This window comes from Trichosurus vulpecula, chromosome 8, assembly GCF_011100635.1.
Source record: "Trichosurus vulpecula isolate mTriVul1 chromosome 8, mTriVul1.pri, whole genome shotgun sequence".
NCBI classification, from domain to species: Eukaryota; Metazoa; Chordata; class Mammalia; order Diprotodontia; family Phalangeridae; genus Trichosurus; species Trichosurus vulpecula.
The window spans coordinates 170,519,613-170,529,215 of NC_050580.1; positions in this window are offsets into that span (position 1 = coordinate 170,519,613).

Below are 9,603 nucleotides of genomic sequence, written 5' to 3' on the forward strand. Positions count from 1 at the left end.
TATTCCCAGCCAACTAACTTGACCTTTGAGTTTTTCAGTGGGGTATGACTGCTTGTAGACTAGAGAGTTCTATGTTCCACGTTTGGGGGGGAGGTGCCAGCTCTGCCACACCAGCACTGCTCCTTCCCCAAGAACCCCCAACCCGAACTGGGCTTAGATCTTCAGCAGGCTGTGCACCCCTGCTCTGATCCGCCACTTAATTCCTCCCAGCAGGTGGGCCTGGAGCCGGAAGCAGCAACAGCCGTAGCTGCCCCACCTCCGCTGCCCCCGGGGCTGGAAGCCGAACCGCAAACTCCTTCCACTCCCGGAGCTTTTCCCACTAACCTTCTCCACAGTCTTTGGTGTTTGTAGGTTGAGAAGTCTCGTAACTGCCGCAGCTCACTGATTCAGGGCGCTAGAGCATGCTCTGCCTGGTTGCTGGTCTTGTTGGTCCACGCCGCTCAGGCTGGACTCTGCTCCACTCCGTTCCCAGCTCCCAGCTCCGTGTGGGATAGACGTCACCCAGAGACCATCCAGGCTGTCCTGGGCTGGAGCCCTGCTTCCCTCTGCTGTTTTGTGGGTTCTGCCGTTCTAGAATTGGTTCAGAGCCATTTTTTATAGGTTTTTGGAGGGACTCGGTACGGAGCTCACGCTATTCCCTGCTTACCAGCTGCCATCTTGGCTCCGCCCCTCCCAAATGTGAGAAATTTTAAGGGCATTTAGAATATTTTGTTTCCATTTCCAGTCCTAATTCCATCATGAGGAATTCCCTTGGATCTAGAAAGTTTTTCTATTCTTCAAGAGCCTTTTATTAAAATAACTCCAAAAGAGATGAGCTGAACTTTTTATGCTGCAGAGTTGAACTTTTTATGTGTCAAACTTGGTGCCCATGGGCCATAAGCTCCTACAATATTTCCTACTAAGGAGAAAATAATTAAAACACAATTGAGAAATATTTAACAAAATAAGTAAAAATACAATCAAACATAGATAACATTACATTTTAATACTAAGTGAATATGCAACTGACAAGGATTCTTATGTATGGATTAGTGGATCCCACATTTATTTGAGTTTGACACTATTGCTCTACAACATACCACTCCATTCTTTTTGAAACTCCTTCCATGACTTGTGGAACACCACATTATACAGATTCTCCTACCTCTCTGTCCATTCCTCCTCTGTCACCTTTTCTGAATACTTTTTCTCTCTCCCATCCCAACCCCACCTTCTCTGCATGTAGTCATGATGCCCCAAACTTCTTTCCTCAGTTCTTCTTTCTCTCTGTACACTTATACTTCATCTACTTCTATTATTTCTATCTTTATCGCTAAACTTCCAAATAGATATCTCTAGTATTTATCTTACTCTTGAATTCCTTGTTTTACTAGAGTCAAATTTTATTTATTTGTATTGTTAAAACAAGTCAAATTGAAAAAGAAACTTTAGGTATATTGAAATGATACAGAAGAAAACTACTTCAGCAATGAAAGAGGAGTGAGATAATTGAATATAATTTAACCATTTAAATAGAAACACTATGTATAGAAGGAAAATTCTAAAATATTGACCTCTTATTTCTGTTTCAGAGAAAAGAGGAAAAGCCAATATCAGAACAGTATTATCATTTCCATTTTTAAGGGAAAGAAATCCTTTGAACAAATTGCTTTAATCTTTTTGTTGTCACTTTCTATTGGTCCAGGTATAGAGATTTTATTTATATCTGCAATTTTATAGTCCACTTTCCCTTGCTTTGTAGGCGAGATCTCTTTTTTAAGATTTTTAAATTTTTAAACTATTTTTAAGATTTTGAGTTCCAAATTCTCTCCCACCCTCATATCCCTTGCACACCATTGAGAAGATAAGCAATGATACCCATTATAAATGTGATCAAGCAAAATATATTTTCATATTAACCATGTCACCCCCAAGCAAAACAAAATATAAAAAATGCTTCAATATCCACTCAGATTTTATTCACTTAGAGCTGTTTTCATCATGAGTGCTTTGGAATTAATGTGAGTCATTTTATTGATCAAAGTAGCTAAGCATTTCACAGTTGATTATCATTACAGTATTGCTATGACTGTGTTCAATGCTCTATTTCTATTCCCTTCACTTTCAATCAAATCAGTTCATACAAATTTTTCCAGGTTTTTCTAAAACCATCACCTTTGTCATTTTTTACAGCACAATGATATTCCATCACAATCGTATACCACAACTTGTTCAGCCATTTCCTCAATGGATAGGTATCTCTTCAATTTCCAATTCTTTGCCACCACAAAAAGAGCCTGCTATAAAGATTTTTATACATATAGATTCTTTTTATTTTTCTTTGATCTCTTTGGTATACAGACCAAGTAATAATATTGCTGGGTCAAAGGGTATGCACAATTTTAGAGCCCTTTGGCCATAGTTCCAATTCGTTCTCCAAAATGATTGGACAAGTTCACAACTCCACTAACGGTACATTATTGAACTTGTTTTTCCATATCCCCTTCGGCATTTGTCATTTTCCTTTTCTATCATATTCACCAGTCTGATAGGTGTGAGGTGGTACCTCAGACTTGTTTTAATTTTCATTTCTCTAATCAATAGTGATTTCGAACATTTTTGTGTGTGACTATTGATAGCTTTGATTTCCTCTTCTAAAAACTGCCAGTTTGTGTCCATATAGCCATATCCATCATAACTATAAATGGTAGAATTGGGGAATTGTCAATACCTGAAGAACTGTCGGACAAACAAGGCAGGAAGGGTAAGCTGGTATGAATAGTACTAGTTCAATTTGTACTAGTGGAAGAAATACTTCATCAGTTCTGCTATAATGCTTCTTTTGAAAATGAAAATTTGGTGCAACATGATTAATATATTTGGGAATGATATGAGCCTAACTCAAATTTTGTGTTTGCCTATGCACAATTTCATCCACAAGAAATAGTAAGCAAACACAGAAAACCAAATCACAATTCATAAGCTACAACCCAACACTCACCTCCCCAAGTAAACTTCAGGTCTTTTTCAAGATAAAGTGCTGTTTGCTATATATTTTCTAGTGCAGTAAGACCTTTGACCTGAAGGTTATTCTGTCCCTCACCCTCCACCACAGTCTAGGCCACTGGCCTGGAGTTTCTGCCTATTCAGGCCACCTTCTCAATCACAGGGACTTGACTTTGCTAACCTGTGCCCTGTGGGAAAAAGGGCACTGGCTGAGCAGCAGCCCAAGGCCTTGGGCACTACAACTATTTATTGTAGTATTTACATATTTCTTGACCATTTGATGTGCATAGAGCTGTACTATTGTTTTTATTAGGCTCCATTGCATGTGTGTGTGTGTGTGTGTGTGTGTTTCTGAGAAGTTTTTGAGGCTGTGCCCTTAACTTCATAAGCCCTGTGGTTTTACCTCATGATTTTGCATAGCATGGTGATTTTTAGGAACACACGTCAGATTATAATGGAATTGAATGTACATTGGTGAGAAATATAGACACATTGATTTTATTGAAATTTTGTTAAATATATGCAGAGAGTATAGAAGTTGACTGTCAATATTAACCCCCCCTAATTTTTTAAAAGATATTTTGTAAAAGTGTGATGGTAATGAATATATTATAGTGCCCTGCCATATTAGGTCACCTTGTCAAATTCCAATTTTTGTAAAGGTGCTATAGACTCAATTCTTTTGTTGGCATAGGGCAGTCAAATCTAATTTTCCAACAACTATTCAGTGCTATGCTTTCCTTCTTGTGTATCTTTCTGTTAGATTTATACAGCTCTGAGAGACAGATATAACAGTCTCTTATTATTTTTGAGTGACTATTAATGCCTTTTTTCCAACTGATCCAGGTTTTTCCTTTAAGAATTTAGCCTCTGGGGGCAGCTAGGTGGTCCAGTGAGTAGAGCACCAGCCCTGGAGTCAGCAGGACCTGAGTTCAAATCCAACCTCAGACACTTGACACATGTACTAGCTGTGTGACCTTGGGCAAGTCACTTAACCCCAATTGCCCTGCCCCAAAAAAAACAAAAACCAAAAAAAGAACTTAGCCTCTGTGACGTGTAATGTAGTTTTGTTTTGTTTTTATTTAGCTATAGTATCTTTAAACATAATGTAGTTTCTTTGTCTCTCTTTTGATGCCATCAATTTTTATTATTCCTTTCTCAGAGATCATGATTGTAACTCCTCCTTTTTTAGAGAGGCCTAAAACATTATTTTATTCCATCCCCTTATTTTCATTCACTTCATATCCATTTTCTTTTAAGATATCTATCATTTTTTTGCAAATACTTGGGATTTTTAATTCATTTCTCCAAACTTTTTATTCCTATTTCCAATCTTTTTATTTAATCCACTTACACATAGGAATATAATTGAGTTATTTTTGTTTTTTCCATTAATACAGTATGTATGGGTGCATATGTGTCTATGTATCTGATTTGATGCTCTCTTTGTCTTCTCAAAATCTCTTGGATATGGTGTTAAGATTTTCTTGAAGGTTCAAAGAAAGAAAATTTTAAAAAAGATTTACCCCATATTGATGGTTTTTTCCTTAGCCTTATGAAAACAAATGTTTCATTTCTTAGATTTCATAACTATCTGAAAAGTATTTAGCCTTCTTTGGCTTGGCCAATTTGCACACTGAATTTCTTGCTTAACTCTGGGTTCTTTGGAAGGAATACTTCAAATCCTTGCTTTTTTTTAACCAAACATTCAATTATTTTCCTAGGTTCTTAACCTCATCTTTTCAGGATGTTATTTTAGGTACTGGTTGTTTTTGCTCTTTGAAATATCATATCATATTCCAGTTTTACTTATATTTCTTATAACCACAAAGTAATCTCATGCTTCATATTGGTTCTCTTTGAAATGCAAAGGATGTTTTTTCCTTTTGCTGTTGACAAAATTTGTATTCAAATTTAACTATTATGTTCCTTAATGAGTTAGGTTTCTTTTTATAGGTGTTCTGGGGGTTCTAAATTTAGACTCTGCCACCTACTGCCTATAAATATGCTCTTGTATCCTCCATTCTCAAAAAACCCTCCCTCGATCTTTCCACCTCCACTATCATCCTATAGCTCTCCTGCCCTTTGTGACTAGCCTCCTTGAAAAGGCCTTCACTCTCTTTACCCCTTACAATCTGGCTTATGACCTTATCATTCCACCAAAACTGTTCTCTCCAAAGTTACATTTATCTCTTAGTTGCCAAATTCAGTGGCCTTTTTCTCAATCCTCATTCTCTGTAGCTTTGAAAATGCAGATCACCCTCTCCTCCTTGATGTTTTCTCTTCTCTGGGTTTTCAGGGCACTGCTTCCTCCAGCTTCTCACCCTACCTGACCCTCCCTTTTTTAGCCTCCTTTGCTGGATTTTCATCAAAATCACATCATCTAATGCAGGGCTCTCCAACCTTAGGTTTTTATTGAAACAATAGACAATATATTTTGATTTGCCATTTTAGTGAGAGCTCTGCGGTAGTTCAGCTTCATTTACTAAAGCATTTATGTAAATTTCTACGCTTGTAGGTGGACTCCATAAATTGCACCGCGGGCTGCATGCGGGCTGCATTTTGGATCTAATGGTATGTGTCCCACAGGGTTCTGGGTTGTCTTCTCTTCTCCCTCTATACTACATCAATTAGTGATCTTATCAGCTCCTCTGGACATAATTACCATCTCTAGACTGATGATTCTGAAATCTCTCTGTCTCAACCAGTCTGCTGACCTTCATTCTACATCTCCAACTGCCTTGAAGACATTTTGAACTGGATGCCCAGTGCACCTCTTAAATTCAAATGTCCGAAATGGAACGCATTCTCTCCTATTAAACTCTCCCCCCTCCTCACCTTCCCTATTAGCATACAGGATAACACCATTCTCCCAGTACCTCAGGCTCACAACCTAGGTGTCAGCCTCAACTTCTTACCCTCTTACACTCCCCTCACACACAATCTGTTGCCATGGCCAATTTCACCTTTGCAACATTACTTGAGTTTGTCTTCTCAGGCACTACCACTATTCTAGTTCAAGCCCTCATCATGCCATGCCTTACTTAATTTGCTTGTGGGTCTGCCTGCCTCAAGTCTCTCCCCACACCAATCCATCCTCCATTCAGCCACTAAAGTGATTTTCCCAAAGTACAGGTCTGACCATGTTAGGCAGTGGGAGGCAGAGTTGCCTCTTCACAGAGGTATGTCACGTGGAGTGGATTGTGCACATCAAACAGCACAGGGTCTCCCAAAGGGACCAGACCCAAAATGTTGCCATACATTGTGTTAAGTATTGGGAATACGAAGAATAGCCCTCTCCAAGACCTCACATTCAAACGGGGAAACAACATACAAATAACTGTGTATAAACAAGATATATGCAGGTTAAATTCTGTGGGGAAACCTTCCTGCAGATGATGCAAGTTTAATTTATTTTTAATTCAATTTTATTTTATTTTCAATTCTGAATTCTTTTCCTCCCCTACCCATTGAGAAGATAAGAAAAAACAAAACCCATAAATATACATACCTATATATACACATGTATATAGGTATGTATATGTATGTACACATACCTATATATGTGTATATATACATATATACATGTACATGTATGTATACACATACACATACACATATGATCATGCAAAACAAATTCTTTCATTGGCCTTGTCCAAAAGGGAAAAAAGAAAAAGAAAATATGCCACAATTTGTACTCTGGGTTAATCTCTCAGTCTCTCTCTCTCTCTCTGGAGGTAGATACCATGTTTCATCATCAGTCCTTTGGAATTTTGATTGGACATTACACTGAACATAGTTCCCAAGTCTTTTCAGAGTTTATTATTTTTACCATATTGCTGTTGTTGTGTAAATGGTGCTCCTGGTTCTGCTCACTTCACTTTGTATCAGTTCATATAAGTCTTCCCAGATTTTTCTGAATCCATCCTCTTCCTCATTTCTTACAGCACAATAGTCTTCCATTACATTCATGTACTATAACTTGTTCAGCCATTCCCCAACTGATGGGTGTCCCCTCAATTTCCAATCTTTGCCACCACATAAAGAGCTGCTAAAATATTTTTGTACACATGAATCCTTTTCCTCTTTCTTTGATTTCTTTAGAGTATAGACCTAGTAGCAGTATTGATGCATCAAAAGATATGCACAGTTTAATAGATTTGAGGGACATATTCCAAGTTGCTTTACAGAATGATTGGACAAATTCATGACCCCACCAACACTGCATTAAAGTACCTGTCTTCCTATGGTCTCTCCAAGATTTGTCATTTTCATTTTTTGTCATCTTAGCCACTCTGATGAGTTGTTTTGATTTGCATTTCTCTAAGTGACTTGCAACACTTTTCATATGGCTAGTGATACCTTGGATTTCTTCCTTTAAAACTGCTTTTTCATATACCTTGACCATTTACCAATTCGGGAATGGTTCTTGTAAACTTGACTCAATTCCCTATATTATCTTAGAAATAAGAACTCTGTCAGAGAAACTTGTTGCAAAGCTTTCCCATTTCCTACTTCTTTCGAATTTTAGCTACATGGTTTTTGTTGTACAACAAAAAATATATAATAACATTGTCCACTTTACCTTTTGCTATAGCCTCAATCTCTTGTTTGGTTGTGAACTTTTCCCTTATCTACAGATCTGACAAGTAATTTCTTCCATGTTTCACTAAGTTGCTTATGATATTACCCTTTATGTGTAAATCATGTATCGGTTTAGAGATTGTCTTGATATATGGTATAACATGTTGATCCATATCTAGTCTCTGTAAGACTACGTTCCAGTTTTCCCAACAGTTTTTGTCAAATAGTGCATTCTTGCCCCATCACCTACGATCTTTGGGTTAAGCAAACGCTAGGTTATTATACTCATTTGCTTCTATATATTGCATGCTTAATTAGTTCCACTGAGCAGTCTGTTTCTTACCTAGTACCAAATTGCTTTAACAATTACAGCTTTGTTAGCATAGTTTAGGAATCTGTTACTGCTAGGTCCCCTTTCTTACCATTTTTTAAATTGCTCTTCTTGACCTTTTGTTCTTCCACATGAATTTTGTTATTTTTTCAAGTTCTATAAGTTGTTCTTTGGTAGTTTGATAGGTATGGTAGTGAATAAGTAAATTAATGTGGGTAGTATTGTCATTTTATTTGGCTTCAAAGGCAGCTAGATGGTGCAGTAGATAGCGTCCTGGGCCTGGAGTCAGGTAGACCCATCTTCCTCAGTTCAAATCCAACTTCAGATACTCACTAGCTGTGACCCTGGGCAACTTACTTAACCGTGTTTGACTCAGTTTCCTCATCTGTAAAATTATCTAGAGAAAGAAATGGCAAACATCTTTGCTAAGAAAACCTCAAATGGGGCATGAAGAGTGAGACACACTTGAAACAACTGAACAACAAACCCATGAGCAATGAACATTTCTCCAGTTAATTAGATCTCTCCTTGTATGAAAAGTACTTTGTAATTGTGTTACTATAGTTTCAGTGTGTGTCTTGGCATATACTCTTATCTACAGTTATTGTAAATAGAATGTTTCTTTTTATTCCTGCTGAATTTCGTTGGTAATATACAGAAACGCTAATTTGTGTAGGTTTATTTTATATCCTGCAACTTTGTTGAAGTTTGTTCATTGTTTGAGTACTTCATCATCTGCAGAAAGTTATAGTTCTGTTTCCTTTTTGCCTGTGCTTATTTCTTCAGTTTCTTTTTTTTTAGTATTATATCTAGCATGCCTAGCACAATATTAAGTCGTTATAGTAATAATGGACATCCTCCCTTCACCTCAGAACTTAATAGAAAAGCTTCTTGCTAATACCAGTACAGATACTATTTGCTCCTGGTTTTAGATAGATACCACTTGTTTTAAGAAAACTTCCATTTATTTCTATGCTTTCGAGTGTGTTTTTTTGTTGTTGTTTTAACAGGGATCAGTATTACATTTTGTCAAAAGCCTTTTCTGCATCTATTAGAAGTCATATGATTTTTGTTGTTTTTCTTAACATAGTCTGCTATACTTATAGTTTTCCTAATATTGAAACAGACCCACATTCCTGATAAAATTCCAGCCTGATCATAATAAATGATTTTGGGGATATAGTGTTGTAGTCTCCATGCTAATCCTTTATTTAGTTGTTTGGGGTTTTTTGCATCAACATTCATTAAGGATATTGGTCTATAGTTTTCTTTCTCTGTTTTGACTCTCCCTGATTTAGGTATCAAGACCATTAATTATGCCATAGATTCAAATAGGTTATATAGCATTGGTACAATCTTTTGTAGGATTCACTTATAAATTCATCTGGTCTTGGGGTTTTGTTCTTTGGGAGTTCATTTATAGCACCTTTCATCACAAGTCCTAAAGAATTGTCTTGGATCATTGTACTGCTGAAAATGTCTAAGTTATTCATAGTAGATCATCGTACAACGTTGCTATTACTGTGTACTTACTTTTGTTTCTTTATCAGTTGTGAATTTGGCCTTTTCATTTTTGATAATTTGGTTTTCTCCTTTTCCTTAATCAAAGTACCTAATGGATTATCTATTTTTTCTTCAAAAACCTAGCTCCTATTAAGTCAATGCTTTAAAAAAAAAACTTTCAGTATTGTTAATCCCTTCAG